Here is a 19,268-nt window from a genome sequence, read left to right as displayed (position 1 = left end):
TGATAAAATCAGCCATAATCACGCATCTTACTCAGCCCTGCCTTGACTATAAATACAAGTTTCATAACACACACACAAATAAAAAAAGCAAAGAGAGAGGAAATAGAAGAAAGATGAAGGCAAATGTGAAGGTTTATTCATTGTGACTAATGGGAGAATGTGTTTATGGTTTTCACCCTATTTTATTTTTCTCTGTAGAGAAAATGGGGACATAAATCACACAATCAAGAAGTTTGCTTGTAGTTGATTCAACAAAATCAATTTTGACATTTTATTGAGTATTTATATGCATTTAAATAATTACTCATCACTATACATATGAGACAGACAGTTAAACAATTCCCAGTTATGAAGCCCTTATAATTTAACATACACATATGCATATGTGCCTGCATATAAAACAAATCTCTTTTTGCAGACAGATATACAGGCAATACTATAAATACTAAATATGGAGAGACTTGAAAAGAGTGATAAAAATGTCTTGAATCCAAAATTATTGCACTCATTCATTGTTCAGCCACACATTGTTCAGTGATGGAAGCAAAGAAAAGACTTGCCCTCAAAGAGCTTACATTTTAGAGAAGAGAGGCAAATAATAAATAATACAACAATGCAAATAAACTATATACAGTTTAATATATATACATGTATATTTGTATATGTAGAGAGAGAAGAGAGAGGGGGAGAGTAATGAGAGGAAGGTATAGAAGAGAAGGGCTTAGGTGTGGGATACTTTTCAGATACCATGGCTAAAATTTTAGATGCCTCCCTGATAGTTGAATAAAATACTTGAAGTAAAAAATAAGCCATCTAGAGCCTTAGGAGGTGAAATATCAAGTTTGAAAGAACTGAGATAGGAGTGTCCCTCGTATGTGTGAAGACCCGGGAGGAGGTGAGTGTGGTAACTGGCCGGAGTCAGGGAGGGAAGCCAGAGAGGCCACAGCAATCTGGATGTGAATGGCTCCTGGAGCACTTCGTAATGATTTGAGATTTCTCTCTCAGTGAGATGGTATACCATCGGAGTCTTTTGAGCAGAAAAGTGTTAAGCCCTGACCTAAATGTTTAAATAATCACTCTGGTTGATATGAGAAGAATATACAGTAAAAGGCAAGAAAGAAGCAGGGAGCCCAGTTAGAAGACCATTGCATTGTTTCAGACTAGAGAAGTTGCCGACCCAGACCAGTGTGCCAGCAACGGTGGTGGTGAGAAGTGATCAGATTATGGCCACCAGATCACTCTAACAGGATCTCATGACAGAAAGAATATGGAGTGTGAAAGAGAGAAGTCAATTAAGATAGCAATGTATTCAACCTCAGCCTCCAAAAGGATGGATTTGCCATCATCTTGGATGGAGAAGATTAAGAGAAGGTTTGAAGAAGACCAGTCGCTCAGTATTTACATGTTAAATTTGAAAATGCCTTTCAGGAATCAATGTGGAGATGTCAAATAAGAAATTGGAAATAAGAGACTGGATTCCAAATGAAACGTGTAGGCTGAATGTTCAAATTGAGGAATAATTTGCATAATCAAACTATGAGACTGGAGGAGATACTTAGGTAAACAGAAACGAGAAAGCCACGGCTAAGCCCTGAGGATTCCAACTTTCAGAGATTCTCTTTTGGAATTTGGAATTGACCAGCTTGGTATCCTAACTGTGAAAGTCAATAGCCCCTCTAATTCTAAGTTTCTTCTTTCCTTCTATTAGCTCTACGGTATAAGCATATTGGGTAGGGGGAAGGTTTGGAAGTGGCATAGATAACGCAAATGTGGTAACATGAATCACAGTAGAAGCATGAAGAGCAACAAGAAGAAAGCTGGTATCCTATATAATAAAAGCCTAATATACTAAATGTCCAGTCGTCCGGTCATCCATTCAACCAATCAAAGCGTAATATGCTAATGTATGCTAAAGCTGCTGAACCGCTCCCTATGATGTGCACTGACCACCAGAGGACAGGTTAGCTTGCTACTGGGGTCCAGCAGATCAGGACTGAATGAGATGGGCTGGACATGCCCTGAAGCCCTCCCATGGTCCGTCCCCAGCTGGCCAACCTCCTGAGTCCCTCCCTGGTCTTGATTGTGCACCTGTGGGGTTCCTTGGCCCAGCCTGCGCCCTCTCGAAATCTGGGGCCCCTTGGGGGATGTCAGAGAGCCAGTTTCAGCCTGATCCCGCTCAAAATAAGAACTGCCCCCTGGTGGTCAGTGCACTCCCACCGGGGGAGCACAGCTCAGCCAGAAGCCAGGCTCAAAGCTGGCAAGTGCAACGGTGGTGGCAGGAGCTTCTCCTGCCTCCACAGCAGCACTAAGGATGTCAGTTGGACATCCTTCGAGGGCTCCTGGACTATGAGAGGGTGCAGGCTAAGCTGAGGGGACCCCCCCCCCCACCGTGCACAAATTTCATGCACCGGGCCTCAGTTTATTGAATAATTTACTAGAGGTCAGGTGGGTGCTGTGCTTAGCATTCCATGTTTGTTACTGTTTAACCATTTTAGTCCTGGAGTTATGGAATTAGCCTCCTTATTGCTATTATATCCATTCTACACATGTGGAAACAGAGATTTTACACTTGCAGATGTCCTCAAAGTCATACATTAAGCAGGTTTTATCTGATTTTAAAGCTGAGCCTCTTAAGGAATTATAACTGTGCTATAATGATGTTCCTTTCCATGAAATAGCACTCACAGTCCTTCTAGCGATTCTCTTATTTTTGTCAATGAGAATATTTTCTACACTTGAGACACACCTTCCACCTACACTCCTCTAGAATTAAAAAATAAATTTGAATTGAGATTGCATGATGTGGGTAGGTGGAATAGGAGATGAATTTTAACCCCACAGGCAGAAGCAGACTTGAATCTACTCACTAACTGTGTAATTACTGGGGAACTTCTCTGAGCCTGGAATTTCTTACTTGAAAAATAGGAGTAATAACACCTTCCTAAATGATATCTAACCACAGGAGGATGAGAGGATTGAGTAAGAGCTCTGATGTAAAGGACCTGGTGTAGTGCCTGGAGCAGGATGATAGATACTTTGCTAGTGTTTGTCTTACTATCCTCTTTATTTGTATCTGAATTGCCTTCTACCTACTCACCATGCTCTCCAAATATTGTGCCCCACTCAATTATACTTTATTTGTTAAGTAAAGGTGGGTTTCCCCCCTTGCTCTGCCCTCTAGTATTCTGCCATTCCCCAACCCAACCTCAAGCAGTTTCAAATCTCAGTCTTTATGCAACTCACACTTTTGTTTTTCATTATTCCCTATATTATGGCATCATTCATCTTGTAAGGAATTCTAAGTGTGTTATAAATTCTTGGAACACAACCATGAGGCAGATTGACTTGGTTAAAGAACACATTACAGGGAGAAGCAAGGTCTTTATCATCATTTTCTCCAATATTGAATATTTACTGAATTTATATTATTTATTGGCTACTCAAAAAACAAAATACATACCACCGACATTACCATTGCCCTCTAAAGCATCTGTTTTAAACATGAGTCTCCTAGGTCACACATCATCGAGTTGAGTGTCCCTTCCTTGCCAATATACCTACAAGCCCAATAAAATAGCTTCATACAAAACCTAAATAGGCTAAATAATTTCCAGGAAATTTATTTTTCAACTACTTATTTATCCCCAGTTCATGTTGAATTATTTTTATTAGACAATATATATATAAAAGTAATAAAACTGTTGCTGAATTATGAAGTTAGACTTCCCATGTTGCAATTTCCTTCCTTCCTCCTGTATTTCCCAGCTCCCTGGATTGCATTTCACTCTTCTGTTATTTGCTAAATTTGAGGGTTAACAATCAACTCCCCTATGCCCCTCTCCATCCTATTCACTTTTGTTATGATTTTTTTCTTCATATACTCTCATAGAGTCTATTTGTTTTGAAATGTATCATTGCCCTCTGCCATCTTCCACTCCATTTCCCTCAGGTTTCCATTTCATGTTCCAGTTTGTTTTATTTGCATTTTCTCTGTGGGTTTCTATTTCTTTCCAATACAATTTCCCCACTGGGCTCTGCAGTCTTCCTGCAGCTATTTCAGTAGTCAGTGTCAGAACCGTAATGATATAATGTGCTTAAAAAATATCTGTAAAGTGTAATAGGTTAACTAAATGTTATTTGCTATTTTACTATTTTATCTTGGAGAGGAGAAAGGGGAGAGACAGGAAATAAGGGTTAAAGATGAATAGGTACATCTTGGGAAAGGGAAATAAAAAGATTACTGCTGGATTCAATGACTGGATAGAAGCAAATGCAAATCTCCTAACAGGCTGTGATAAGAGTGAATGAAATTTCCAAGTTGATTGGTAGTGAGTTCAGGAAGGTTTCAAAAGTATTTGCTTATGAACTTAAAAGTAGCTGGTGGGCACAAGAGTGATCTACTTAAGATAACTGATAGAAAGAAAAATAAAAAATAAAAAACTAGAACACTAGTAAACATGTTGAGTTCTAAACCTCCACTATTGAAGCAATTAAACCATGAAAATCATCATAAGCCAATAATATGAACAGTGTGTTTCTATAAAGAAAAATGAATGGACATCATTAGAAAAGTTATAACAAACCAAACAGAAATGCCTCTGTGCAGATCTTGTTGCCAAACTCAAAATACAGCTGGCTGAGGTAGTGAGATTTAGCACTCCTAAGTTTAACAGAAGAGTGAAGAAAAAACAAAAAAAAAAAAAGGAAACTTATTTATTTTTTAGTTTGGAAAGGCAAATGCTGAGTTGGATTGTAACATAAGCATATGAGATAAATAAGTTTATCCTTTTTATAAAGTGTGTCCCATGGAGCACTAGTTACAGTAGGGGTTAATAACTAACTTTTGAAAATAAGAACTGAGTATTGTTTGGGTTCCTACAGGACTTCTCAGATAGTTCAACATTCTAGTGCATATTTTAAGTCAACAATAAATATGTGGTATGCTTAGTTTCCAAAAATGTATTTGAACATGGAGTTCTTTGTACTTTTCTTTTCTTTTTTTTTTTTTTTTAATATATTTTATTGATTTTCCACAGAGAGGAAGGGAGAGGGACAGAGAGCCAGAAACATCGATGAGAGAGAAACATCGATCAGCTGCCTCCTGCACACTCCCCACTGGGGATGTGCCCGCAACCAAGGCACATGCCCCTGACCGGAATCGAACCCGGGACCCCTCAGTCCGCAGGCCGACGCTCCATCCACTGAGCCAAACCGGCCTCGGCTAGTCCTTTTCTTGTATATGAAACATCTTACAAGACTAAAATTCAACTTACTCTTTAGGAAAAAAATATTTCCTATATTAGGGATAACATTTAAAGTAGGAAGAATAAATGTCTGGACTCACTGACACCTGAAGTAATAAAAAACTGAAAATATAAGTAAGTTCAAGCAAGCTTTTATTAAAGGCTTGTTTGAACTATCCGTGAGGAAATCTGAACTGCTAAGTCCCATTTTAACCTTTGTTAATCTTCTTCAAGATATCAGTTGACCTTTCAAGGAATACTCTTGCCAATTTAGGAAAACTAGTTAAGTGAGTTTATTATGACCCACTTTCTAATGTGTACATATTTATTTTCTAATCTTTTTACTTAAGTGAAGTATCTGAAGCTGGGCCTCTCACACTGGAGATCTCCATAATTCAGGGATAAACACTGTACAACATTTTCCTTTGATAGTGAGTAATTTAAAATGGTATTCTTGATATAAAAAAGCAGTCTGATGTATCCTGAAAAAGAATAAACACTTTACAATAATTTTAAAGATAAAATAGCAGCTGTTAGAGTAAAGTTAAAGTTTTGGTAGATTGCGCATGCTGATACCTAGGGGAAAGTGTATTTCTCTTATGTCATAGGTATCCTTTGGTGCTGAAATTTGAGATGCATTAGCCTAAGTAACAAAATAATACCTAAAAATTCTAAAAGCAACTTTAATACATTTTGAATAAAAGGTATGGAAAAAATGCATTCTTTTAGTAAATTCCCAAGATGTATCACTTGACTTATTGGCAAACTCCATGTGTCATTGCTGATGGAGATAAACTACCTATAGTCTATATTAGAAAACTGCTTCTTCAGTGAACTTGAACTGAACTACATCGATTTACGTGATCATGGATCTGTTCTAAATATTAGAAAGAGAATGAGATGCTCTGCTTGATATTACCATGTCTCAAATGTGAACTTAATTCAGATTTAATGCAATTACTCTGCGTTGATTAAATCTCAAACAAGTTTGGCCTTCTACATTGCACCATAAACCTTAATCATTATGTTGGCAATAATCACTTTGTGGTTATTTAACATAAATAATTATGTTAGCTACTAAGATGAGATGATGCAGCATTACATTGTCCCACAACTTGTGGGATATCATTGCTTTCTGCTTGAATTACTAACTCTTAGCATGCAGTTCTTGTCTTTGCTCCCATCTAGTGAATACTAAATACTAGAAAATAGTATGGCTCTAGCCACAGAGTTTCTACTTATCTGCCACAGATTTATGTTACCAGGCTGTATATTGAGAAACTATCATTAAGGCCCTTTTCTTTATCATGGGACAGGGACTTATCAACACTAGGTGACCCTTTAATGGTGAAGAATCAGAATTTGGAAGCTATCCCTTTGCTTTCTTATCTTGATTATAAATTACCTATTCTATTCCCCATGTTTATACTTAGAATTAAGATAAATAAACATTCTGTTAGCATGTTATTTTTTTTATTATTCCTTGTTTTTGTCTAAGGTAAATGCAAACTTAAGTAACAGCATTCATGTGGGGATTTTAAGGAATTATGCTTGATCTTAACTGTGACAAGGAGGTAAAAAAAAATTGAGAATATGACTCAGCCTCATGGCATTTACCATCTAGTAGTGAAGGTCGTAGGTACCAATATTCTTATCTTTGAAATCCTAGTATAAAACTTGCTTGTTTTAGCTGATATATTACTGAGTCATAAATCATAATTATAATTATAACTCTTATGGATGTCTTAAGATTGATTTAAAATTTTATATATGACTCTCAGCCATTTTGGATCTGAGTTCATATGCTGAGCTCAAGTCCCTTCACTTGGCTCCGCCTTGCCTCTGACAAAATAAAGATTCTCCTTTAGGGATGCAGTGGGACCACAGATGCTTAGGATTCTTGTTCTTCTTCTGTTACATTTTGGAACATAGTGGGTCAGAGTTTGAATTGTGCCTCTGCTACTCATTTATTCACCTGACTTTGGAAAAACTATTCAAGTGTGTTGAGCCCCATTTTCTCATCTGTAAAATGTGTATAGCAATGCCAACTTTGTAAAGTTGATAGAACTATCAAGATAATGCATGTAAGTCACCAAGCACAGTGGCTGGCACATTGGTCTTGCTCAGTACATGGCAGCTGTATTATCCATTATTGGTGATGGATTTACTACACAGGCAACCTATGGGAATAAATTGATTCTTGTACACCAACTTGTCAGGATATGCACTTGTTATCCATTTGTTTTAGATTGTCACATGAGAAATTATTGAAGAGTGGTACACATGCTACTACCTCACCACCATGTGCCCACTGCAGGCATTTTCAATCAATCATGGGAAGCTATAAGATAGCTGTATGCTTTTTGTTAAAATGGTGTTCCAGGCAGCTACTACTAATCAACTGCTATTGACATGAGAGAGAAATCTTATTTGCCATCTAATAGGTAAACGGTCATGTTAGGCCGATAGGACACAGCATGTTTAAGAAACTAAGATCAGTAAGAAGGCATTTCAGTTAGAGGTACAGAAAATTGGGCCGCAGGAGCCTGCTCAGGGAATGGTGAAACAGTAGCTAGAAGCTGACCACAGAAAGCATGAGTATTGTGGGCAAAGGTTTGACAAGGTTGTCAGCATGTAAGAGGTTTTTTACTCTGGATATTGTGCAGATGTCAGCCACAGACAACTCACTTTGAAGGGCAGTGATGTACACAGCAATTTATTTGTCACCAGTCTACCTCCATTTGGTAATAACCTGTCTCATAGCAAAGAAAGAAATAAAGAAAATGATTAATTTCCTCAAGGTCAGTGTTCACATAGACCTAGCATTCATTTAAAGTATGGGTCTGTGCTGATCCACCGTCTCTAATTCCCAGGTTCTAGCACACCCAGACCCCAGGTTGTGCCCCTGGCATGGCTCTCTTTCAGAGTTGGACAGAGTTAGCATGAGATAATCCCCCTATGTGGGGTCTGGGGAAATTTATAGCACCTTTTTAGGTTTGATAAAGTCACACTCTTTTCTCTAAGGAGAAGTCTTCTTGTCTTAACTATAAACTTACACATAATGAATTATAAATCCAAACACATTACTGTTTAAAAGATACTACAAGAAATCAAGGGAGCAAAGTTTCATAGAAGAATGGAAAGATCTTGCCTCCACAATAGTCTCTAAGCCTCTTAGACCCAATCAAATATCAATTCCCTTGGAGTTGGTAAGAGAGCAGGAATTTAGGCTTATGAGAATGCCAAGTAGAATATCAAAAGAACACCTCACAGGCTGCTTCAAGATCAGTGTTCTTTTATTGTGAAATTGGCAAGCTGGGCTCAGCCCTATCTTCCTCAATCTTAATGGATCTGATGGAGCTATAGAATCACTCTACACATACATGCCTGAGTACCCCTACATTGGGGAACAAACTTACTAACTCTGAAGAGGCTTTGGAGATTCAAGGAACTTGTGGTATGAATGGCTATAATGAGTCAAACCCAGGTTCAGACCACTGTAAAATAAAAATCCTGACAGTTCCACCCAGGGCTGGGTTGTTTTGTTTGGGATGAAATGGTAAGCATACAACCTAATAGACTTGGGTTGTACATAGGAAGAGGGTGGTAGTTATTGCTCTGATTAAAATTAAAATGCTATCCATTTTATAGACACCTAGAATTTTAAATCAAAATGAATTATTCCCTCATGATTTTATTGATTTTCAACTTAGGCCAGCTTGGGGAGATAATGAGTTCCACAAAATAGGCTAGTAAGTTTTATTTTTTAATTTGTCCTAAAAATAAGCACTATATTCTTTATGACTTACACCACAACTGGAACTCAGAGTTCAATTATTTAACCCCATGATGGAGCTGGGTTAGTGACAAATGGGGCTAATCAAAAGTGTTCAGCATCTCGCTTATGATGAATATTGAAGAGAATGGAAATATTTAGCATAGAGAAGACTCAGGGAGGATATGTATTTTAAAGTAGTTGAAGTTATACTAAATGAGAAAGATATTAGCATTAATTTACATAGTAAGTGCCTATAGGTGACAGTTATTAGGGGACAAATTGTGTCTAAGATCAGGGAAGAATTTTCTCATTTTCTCATAAGTCAAACTAAGAATAGAATGATGTTTGCTGTCTTGAAAAGTAGTGAATTTGTTTTCAATTGAAGTGATCAAGTAGAACCTGCCTGACCACCTATCATAAACATTCCCAAAAATGTCAGTATTTCCTGATGATAGGTAACTTAGAATAGATAAATGCAATAAACATTTAATAAGTGTCAGCGATTTGCCATCCTGTCTTCAACTTAAAAACAGGATATGCAAAGGAGGCTTAAATTTTATACTGCATATGTTGGAGTATATAAGGAACTTGCTACTGGTGAATTGAAACTAAAGAGTTAAAGTTGGGCTAAACATAAAAGCAGAGAGTAAGACAGAGTTAAAGGAAAGCCTCTTGACTCTTTTCCAAAGTCAGTGGCGAGTCATGGAGCAACCCTGCCAGTTGGCAGGGACTTGCTTCCAGCTGGCACAGGAATGGGATTGGGAGCAAAGTGGTGTAACCAGAAAAGGAACCTCAAGTTTTCTTTCTGTTTTGTTGTTGTTGTTGTTGTTGTTGTTGTTGTTGTTGTTGTTGTTGTGTGTGTGTGTGAAGGGAATGAAAGTATAGCAATTTCTTAGAGAGAAGAAGCAAAGGGAAGAGCCAAAGAAGATAATTCAAACCTAAGGCATGGGGAGAATCAACAATGGAAATGGAGACCAAACACAGATGAGAAAATGAATCTAAAAGAAACGAAAGGGAAACACATGGGAAGGAGAAATAATGAAGAAGCCAAATCTACTCTGGCTCAAGTGGCAGAAGGGAAAATCTGATGCATGAATGGAGTCAGCAGTACCCCCTCTTCTAGCCAAAGTGCTCATTGGAGAACTGGCTTGCTGGGACTCAGCTACAAGTATTTGCTCAGCAAGTCCACCCTATGTTCACTTATCACTCCTGATCTAGAGAGAATTAGGAAGTAAGATGCTTGAGTTTGACCCGCCCCTTCCTCTTTTGGACAAGTCATTCACAGCTCAGGAACAGGTTCCATCAGGAGCCCATCAGCCAGAAGGGCACCTCCACCAGGGGTCCCTCTATCTTGGTCCCAGTCCTTCAGATAGTGCATTCTCTAGCAGCGCTCTTCTTGCCTGGGCTCCACACTGAATGTTACCAGAGCAATGCCTCCTCCTTACTGAGCAGACACTTTATATTCCCAAATACTACTCTGATAGGTTATCTGTGTTCTGTGCCAATGAAAACAAGTTGGGTGGGTCTTTAGGTTGCTTCTTTCCAACCCGGCAATGTGCAATTGAACAGTGACTTTCCATGTCAACACACCTCATTTTTTGTTGTCTAAGCCAAAGTAGCTGCTCTAACCATGGACAGCAAGTCCAATCAAAAAGACGTTTGGTAGGGCTTGGGAGAGATGGGCATGAGTCTCTGTCAGAATGTTTTCTAACAAATCGCCATCTCTGTTTCTAAATACAATGACTCTAGTTTGAGTAATATCATCGAGCAAGTATTGAATTATGCATCTGAGTGTGCCTTTTGCAACAGCAGAGAATTATAAAAAGGCCATAACAGGTCTAACACCAAGTTATCTGATCTCTTCTGTGACATGTACATTCTCGAACATAACTTAATTTTAAAGTGGGAGAAACAAAAATTATTGCTAGCATTATGATGTCGAATAAGGTTTATAATAGCAATAACCCCCCATGAAAACAGTTGTTATCATAGTTAATGCCCATTTTGTCAGTGTGTTAACCTTCCCTGGCTCTGCCTTGGGCCATTAAACGGCCAACCATTTGTTAAGCACCCTGGAGCAAGCAATTTCAGGGTGAATATTGCTGAGCTCATTCGCTAAGTAAAGCACCTGAGAAGACAGATAAATTCTGCACAGATACCTGGACACACAGGTATCCCTATATTTACCTTACCCAAGTCCTTCCTTTAGGAATTTATTGCCCTAGAATTATAGCTAAGACAGTCAGAGCATATCCACAGCTTTGCAGTATCCATCCATTTTTACTAATCCAGGCAATCTCAAATTTGCACTCTCAAAATCCTGCTTTAGCTGTCTCCTGCCATTCTTCCCCATGTCTAACTAATATCAGTGTTTAGGGGATTTGATAATCATAACTGCTCCTCAAGAATAGGCTCTGCCTTTAAAATGCCCAAAGGACATAACTGAAGAACAGAATAGAAGGGATGTTAAGTTGCAAGCAAGGACAAAACAGGAAAAGAGGAAAGAATAGGATTACCTGTAACATCCAGGAATATCTGTCCCTTAGATAGATACAACCTTGTAATACATAATTTCTATTGTTAAATTATTCAATGTTAGATACATTGAATGTTTTACACAGCTCAGATTTTATTGGTTTTTAACACCATTATCTCATTTAATCACAACACCATTTCTAGGAGGTTGGTATGATTTAGTCTTCCAAATTGATAGGTGAGGAAACAGAATTTGGACCCAGGCTTTTTAACTTCAGATACAAGCTCTTCACTACCATGATACAATGTATGGATCTCCATTTAAAAACAAAGCAGGCAAGGTTCCTAAAAAGTGACTGGTTCCTATGTCATTTGCATTATGTGTCAATTCTGCACCAGACCAGGCAATTGTTATTGTGACGGTGCTATTATTTCTTAAACTCAACTATTTGTTATTGTCCGGGGATACTCTTTTCAATAAATTGTGTCCAAGAATGAGCTGATTTTCAAAATTTCAATGAAACAGGGTTAAATAGCCTGAATACTGATCAAGTATATATAATGAATTTTATTAAAACGTTCTTATTATTTTACATGAGAGATGACTTTATAGTATGTTACTATTGGTCCAAAACCATAAATCTCTAATTCTGAACAAGCTTTAACTAATTAGTTAAAGGTATCTGCAACTACCTTCAACTACTTTCCTTCAGGGAAGAGCCATTTCAACCCAATCTCATTTCAGAGAAGATGAATACAGGTATGCTGTGTAGTTTTGACATAATTAGTCATCTCATTAATGAAATAATTGGGCCTCCTTAATCAAAGGTGGAACTTCTTCCTTAAAGCTTAGTTTGAAGAATCAAATGGGCGTAGCAGAAGATGCCACAAAGATCGGTTCAGAAGAGACAGGAAAAATTTTAATGAGGAAGAGATCTTTTCTCATTAAAGTTCTAATTTGGTAATGCTATATTCTATTTTTAATTTTTACTTCCCATCATCATTTTCACCATAGTTAACACTGTTAACTGCTAATATTAGATGAGTACCTTACATAATGCATGTGAGACGGTCCCCAAGGACAAGCAGAAGAACTGTAGCTTGTTGGCCAGGATTATGGTTAGTCCTTGATTTCTTGTATTGATAGAAATAAGCCTAAAAAGCAAATTCTGAAAATTCAGAGGTCGTCTTCCTAGACTCCCCATTAGCCATTGCCTTCAACTGTCTCAGCAACCCAATATTTTTAAAATATAAGAGCCCGATTAAGATTTTTTAAAAATGGAAGTATGCACTGTGCTTGATTTTCTCCCAAATGTAAAAGAAATGGTTTAAAGTTATGAGCAAATCTCAAACTTATGATTTCCTAAGCACTTGAAATGCAATAATATTTGGATGGAAGAAGTAGGAAGATGGTTCATTAGCATATGCTTATCAAGTATCTGCATAAATGGCTTTTTTTTTTTTTATCATCTCTTTCCTGTCTGTATTTATTCTCATTTGATACTCTGGCATAAAAATCTTAGTGTTGCTCCAATTAAGTAGGGTTCATTACCTCTTCATTCCTTGGTATTCTATAGAATCGAGGTGTTAAAAAGCAATAAAACCACAAACAGGTGTCCAGGGTGAGGATAAGTAAAACTGGGATGTGGGATTTTGTAAATTTAAAACAACAATATGCTATAGACTCTTTGATAAGCATAATGCACAAATTGTTCATTTATGCTAAGTTTTAGTGTATGTGCCAAGATCAAGTTGCAAGACACCTACCAATAATGTGTCCTAATAATTAAACAAAAGCATGAAAAGATTTATTTTCCAATAATATGAACAGATTCAAGGTAATCCCTAGAGTAATGGCATTCTCACTCTTATGTTATGACCCATTTTCTTGAGTGGGAAAGTAATGAAAAGACCTCAAAGGGAAAAAAGTGTGTAGAATTCTTGGTATGGTTTTCAAAATGTGTCATGTGTGTTGATTTTATGTCACCTACTAGTATCTTGTAGATCCAGGATGAAAGAAGCTAATAACATTTGCTTTAAGGATGACCCAACAAGAGGAGTTCTCATGCAATATGAGGGCCAAATGGAACCCTGACAGAGTAGGCAACCATACCTGGAGTGAGGACTTTCAGCAAGAGGAAGAGCAGAAGGGTCCCCCTCTGTGTCCCTCCTGGCTTCTCTAGCACCTGCTCTGGGCCATAAATTTTGGATGAAATGTCCTCATGGTGACATTGCTAATATGAAGTGGCAAGTTCTGATTTAACACTAAACTCTGAGCCTGTGCACTCAAAGGAGATGTTACCTAAAGTAATCAGACACTGAAAGAAAGAAGGCTGGTACCCCAAGGAGATGAGCTCATTATCACTCCTTGGAATTTCAGGGGCCAGTGGCCTGTGACAAAGAGAGAGTCTGAGTGCAATGTCTGCCCGGTGTGGAGGGGCACCAGCCCAAATGCAGACAAGCCCAGAGCTGCAGGGGAATGGGCTTGTGTGACCTGAGTCTGCATTTTCTACAGGAAGGGAAGTTCTAGGGACTGTGACTCTCTGTGCTGAGAGTCAGCAGAGTGGGGCTGTGTTGAAAACTGTTTTGGATTTGAGCATTTAGGCACATTTTTCTTGTTCCCTCTTCGCTTTTGTAACTTTCCCAGCTGCCTGGAGCTTTTCCACATAGCCTTCTTGCATTGCACGCCGCGTTTCAGAGGCATGGGGTTTTTAAAGTATAATTTAACAAAAGCCTGGCATAGTAGCAGCTATTGCTCATCCCCTTTTTTTCTTCTTATGAATATTTTAGTTATTTAGAGTAAAAGGAAGTAGCATTGGAGTAAAAAAACTAGGAACATTGAACAATGATAACAATGAGCTCCAGACTCAGTTTTTTCCCAACAGTAGGACAGGTGCATGGACAGGACCCATTTCTTCTTGCATAGATAGTTGACCCTGAGCAACACAGGGGTTAGGAGCACTGGTGCCCAGCATGGTTGAAAGTCTATGTGTAACCTTTGAGTACCCCAAACTACACTACTGATAGCCTACTGTTGACCAGAAGCCTTGCTGATAACATAAACAGCCAATTAACACACATTTTGTGTATATATATATATACATATATATATGTTATATACTGTATTCTTACAATAAAGTAAGCAAGATAAAATAATAAAATTTTAGAAAGAAATCATAAGTAAGATAAAATATGTTGACAACACTGTATGTAATTTTTTTTAAAAATCTACATATAAGTTGAACCTCACAGTTCAAACCCAAACCTGTGCTTTTCAAGGGTCATCTAACACAGTTAACTTTTGTGTGAAACACTTTGATAAAGTTGTTCTCATTTTTACTAATGCCCTGAATCAGTATAAGGACACTGTAATTTGAACCCAGGCCTCTCTGGCCCTAAAGAACAAGCAAGCTCTTTTCCAGCAAGCTCTTTTCCTTCCGTGTACCACCTTGTCAGGGGAAGGAGAAAAAAAAAAGATCCCACAGGTATTTGATTTCAGTGTTTGGGGAAATAGTGATGCTCCAGGTGATTTTTTTTAAAAAAAGCCACCTGAGTGTGAATGAACAAGCGATTGGTTAGGGGCAGTTACTAGTAAGTCCCAGAGCCCTGCCTGCTTGGTACTACTGGCCCCTAGAAGCAGAGGATGTTCTGTCTATCTGAGAAAGGATTTATTGTTTAGTCAGAAAAATCTATACCCTTTATTTAAAAAGTTGTTATCCATTTTTTATTATGCATCCGATCTCTCTAGATCTCAGATTTAGAAAAGAGGACATATCCATTTCTCTTTCTCATATGTATAAAAACGGCCTCCAGCATGGCAGCCCTCAGATACACACTCTATATGAGCAAGGAATCAGGCATCTTAGTTGCTGTTATTCTAAGTTCCTTAACTCAGATGAGCGTCTGTAAACTCTAACTTCCCTGCTAAAAAACAAACAAACAAACAACAAAACAGAAAGAAAACTATTTAAAAGTCACTAGTGGCTGATGCAAGTTTGACAGGTTCAAGAATAAGAAGCCCTATGTATCCATTTTGTTTATTAAAGTAAGAAGCATTATAAAGCATTAGAGTCAAGCCTGCTTCAACATGTAAAAGACCGTTTCCAAAGGAGGTCTTTATGGAGGTGCATTAGCAAGAACATGTTACGATTTTCTAGATATTATGCAATTGTGAGGAGAAAAAGAAAAAATAAAGGCAAGCATTTAAACACAGCCCAGAGGCTAATTAAGTAAAGATCTTCACCTGGGTGTCATTAGGCAGCAACGTGTTACCAAGGCTCTCTTGCTTATTGCTCTCTCTGAGAGAAGGTCTTGTATTTGATTTTGGTACTACCAAATCTTGGGTAAGGCAACTATCACCTAAAACAGTTCATGTGAACATGGTTTTCCTTCACATATGGACACTTGGTGCAATTCTAATTAAGATTTTTGTTAGATATTTTTTTAACTTATAGATTATTCTCTAATAAATCAGTAGTATGCTGTTTTAACGACTCAACACCCCAAACAAAATAAAGATAGGAAAGCCAATCTTTAGTGTACCTAGGCCATTCTGTTTTACATATGGGGAAACTGAGGATGTGCGGGAGAACTTACAACTCTTGTTCTCAATGCACAATGTAGGTGGAGTTGGGGTATGATCTTCTGCCTCCAGCCCAATACCTCCTGGTCTTACAGAGTGGTATGATTATTTGCACAGCTGATTAAAGATCTTTACAATTCAAACTATTGAGTTTACATGATACTATCATCTTTTTTCACTCCTCCCCACAACCTCTCTTCTGTTAAAAGCCGGAGGAAAATAAATGTAAATTGATTCAATAAAAACTCTGTGTTCATTAATATGAAAATTAAGAGAGAACCATTTAAGAGTGAAGATTGATATACAAGGATAATATACATATAGTCAAAGACACTTCCTAGAAGGCAGCATTTGATGTATTGTGATTGTTTAGTTTTTTTCTCTCCAGGAGGCCATCTCCTCCCCAATGTCCACCCTTTTTCTTAATGTAGCCATGAAAACAAATGCACTGCTTTTTTCTCCAGGATTGGTTTAGACGTTCTGTGTAATATTTGTTATTGGTACTACTACTAATACTCATTTTATCTCGTATTTTCAGGTTAATTATCTATACATTGATAATATTCACAGTACAAGTATAAGGCATGAGTGTTTTGCATTAAGAACACTTACTATGTTAAAAACATTGTAAGAAAGAACCACAGAATATATAGATCTTTAACATGGAAATGACCTTAACAAACCACCTGCTGAATTTGCTTCCAATTCCCTATTCTACAATTAATCAGTTAGAGAGAAATGAGACCATGCTTTGGCTGCAGTTACACAAACAGTACGAATAAAATAAGGAATGACTACTGGGCCAAAGAATTCTTTAGAATTGTGATTTTTCTTTCAAGACTCAGCCATTTATTTCTCATCCAAGCACTATTACTGATCTGCACAGGAGGACACACTCCTTCTTTGTTACCTTACAACACACTATGCTTGCTTCAGCCTATGATCCTGACATTTTGTATCCATGCATCCCCCTCTTAAACTAACTCTAAGAGTTATGATGCCAGGAACCAAGTTATATTAATCTTTACACCCACAGCACCTAGTTCAATGCCTGAAATGAAACTGATTTATAGTAAAAGTTGAATTAGGCTGGACCACTTTAAATAAGCTCAGTCTCACAGTGCATTTATTATGTGATTTAATATATCCAAAAATATTTACTAATAACTTTCAGGAATATGTTATAGAAAGTGACATATAGCATTAATGTCTTTCTATTAGACGCTAAAATTTGGCAAGCTTGAGGTTTAAGACATTAATTCATTTTGTGCAAAATAAGCACTTTTAAAACTATGGGTTTACTTTCAATAGTTTTATAGTTAACTAGTAGCCCATAGCACGATATCACGCACAGTAGGCCGCCCGCCGCTTCCGTGGAAGGTGTGAGGGACCAGTGCTGCTTCCGTGGGAGGCGGGCCCATCATCTCCTCTCTGGGCCTGCGTTCGGCCATGGAGGCTGTGGGCTGGCCCCCCTGTCCCTGTCTGTGTCCGCTCTGGCTCCGGGGTCCAGCCCGAGCCAGGTGGGGTGATGAAGCAAGCATTCTGCCAGGCCACTCATGCTGCCCGCTCTCAGCGGCCACCACCCCCGGGAGTGGGGGACTCTGGCAGGGCTGAGAGGACTGGGCGCCGCCATCCTGTGGCTATGGGCTCCGCCATCTTTGTGATGGAGTGATGGTTAATTTGCATATTACCCTTTTATTAGATAGGATAATATGACTGAGCATCAATGATGAGCCTCTCTAAAACCAGGAAGATGATAAGTGATTACTGTTCCTTTGCAAGATATCTTGAGGGTTTCCAGGAGTTATGAAATATCATTTACCTTCTGAGTTTCTTTTATTATGCCAAGAATAACATGTTATCAAGACTAGTTGATTAAAGGTATACTTATTTAAGATGGTGTCTAAAATTAATAGTCTTAAATCTCTGATTTTCTCTACATGATCATCACTGGTCCCTCATTCCCCTCTTTGGGGAGCAAACTTTTCCCCTGTAAGAGCACCGGCATATTTCAGTGAAGAAAGAACTTCATCCTCACTCTCTTCATATCCTTTATTTTCTATGAAAATCCATCCATCCAGAGTCATCTGATGAAAATGACCCTCATGCTGACATAGACCACTTCCATTCAATAGTACTTTTACATTTTATTGGACCATACACAAGAATGAATGTGCTTCATTAAGGTAGACTCATAATCTGCTTGAGGGTAGAGGCCATTCCATTATTTCAATCTACCATCTACAGCTCCCTACATAATATGGAAGATATAGATAATTTAAAATAAGAATTTGTTCATTGATTAAGTATCAGATTGGTTCTTACATTCAGAAAGCTACAGTGGGAGGTTCTTCCACCCACAGTTCTCATTTATTTATTTTTTATTTGTCTTCATTTCCAGATTTACTCCTGGGATGTACACATGACCACATTCCCTTGTGTTCTCAGGTGGTCTTAAGTTGCCTACCAAGCTGCTGATCACACACTCTGTATGAAATCACTCAGCCTCTTAATGTGACCACTCCAAGGGCTGAAATGAAGCCTGGGAGAAGACATAGATTTGCCAGGCAGATAGCTTTGAAAACTCTAATTTCTCTCAGGGTTGTGATTTCTCTGCTGAGGTTTTCTCTAGAATTCTTCTCTTTGGTACTTTGGAAATAGTGGAATTCACAGAAAATATGTGACAGAGAATTGGTAGCTCAGGTTTTTAATTTTGTATTTGCTTTTGCATTATTATCACATCTCAATTAAGGACCTTGAATAAGACCTTGAATATCCCACTCTGTGATTTGCAAGGCAAATTAAACCATATGTCTTAAGTCCTTAATTCTATACAAACAACAGAGCTAGAATCATGATAATATGCCTCATAATTATATGGATTTATGGTGCTCTGCAATCCAGCTGATATAACTATATATTGTTCAGAACTTGAAAACAGCAAGGAATATTGTTGGGTTTTCAGCACCTAAAACACAAGACCACATTTTGCAAAAGTTTAGGTATTCTAACCATAACCCTAAAATCATTCATGTCTTGGTAAATATTTCTCTGACCCTAAGTCAACACTTAAAGAAACAGACAACATCTGTCATTAATGTCTCTTCTCCTCTTTTGATATATTATTAAGCATCAAAATGGAGTAGTGTTTTACCTTGATTCTTCCTCCACAATAACAAAGCAGAATCAC

Source organism: Plecotus auritus (genome assembly GCF_963455305.1).
Source record: "Plecotus auritus genome assembly, chromosome: 2".
Taxonomy (NCBI): domain Eukaryota; kingdom Metazoa; phylum Chordata; class Mammalia; order Chiroptera; family Vespertilionidae; genus Plecotus; species Plecotus auritus.
The sequence above is the reverse complement of the archived record's forward strand: the minus strand, read 5'-3'. Positions refer to the sequence as shown.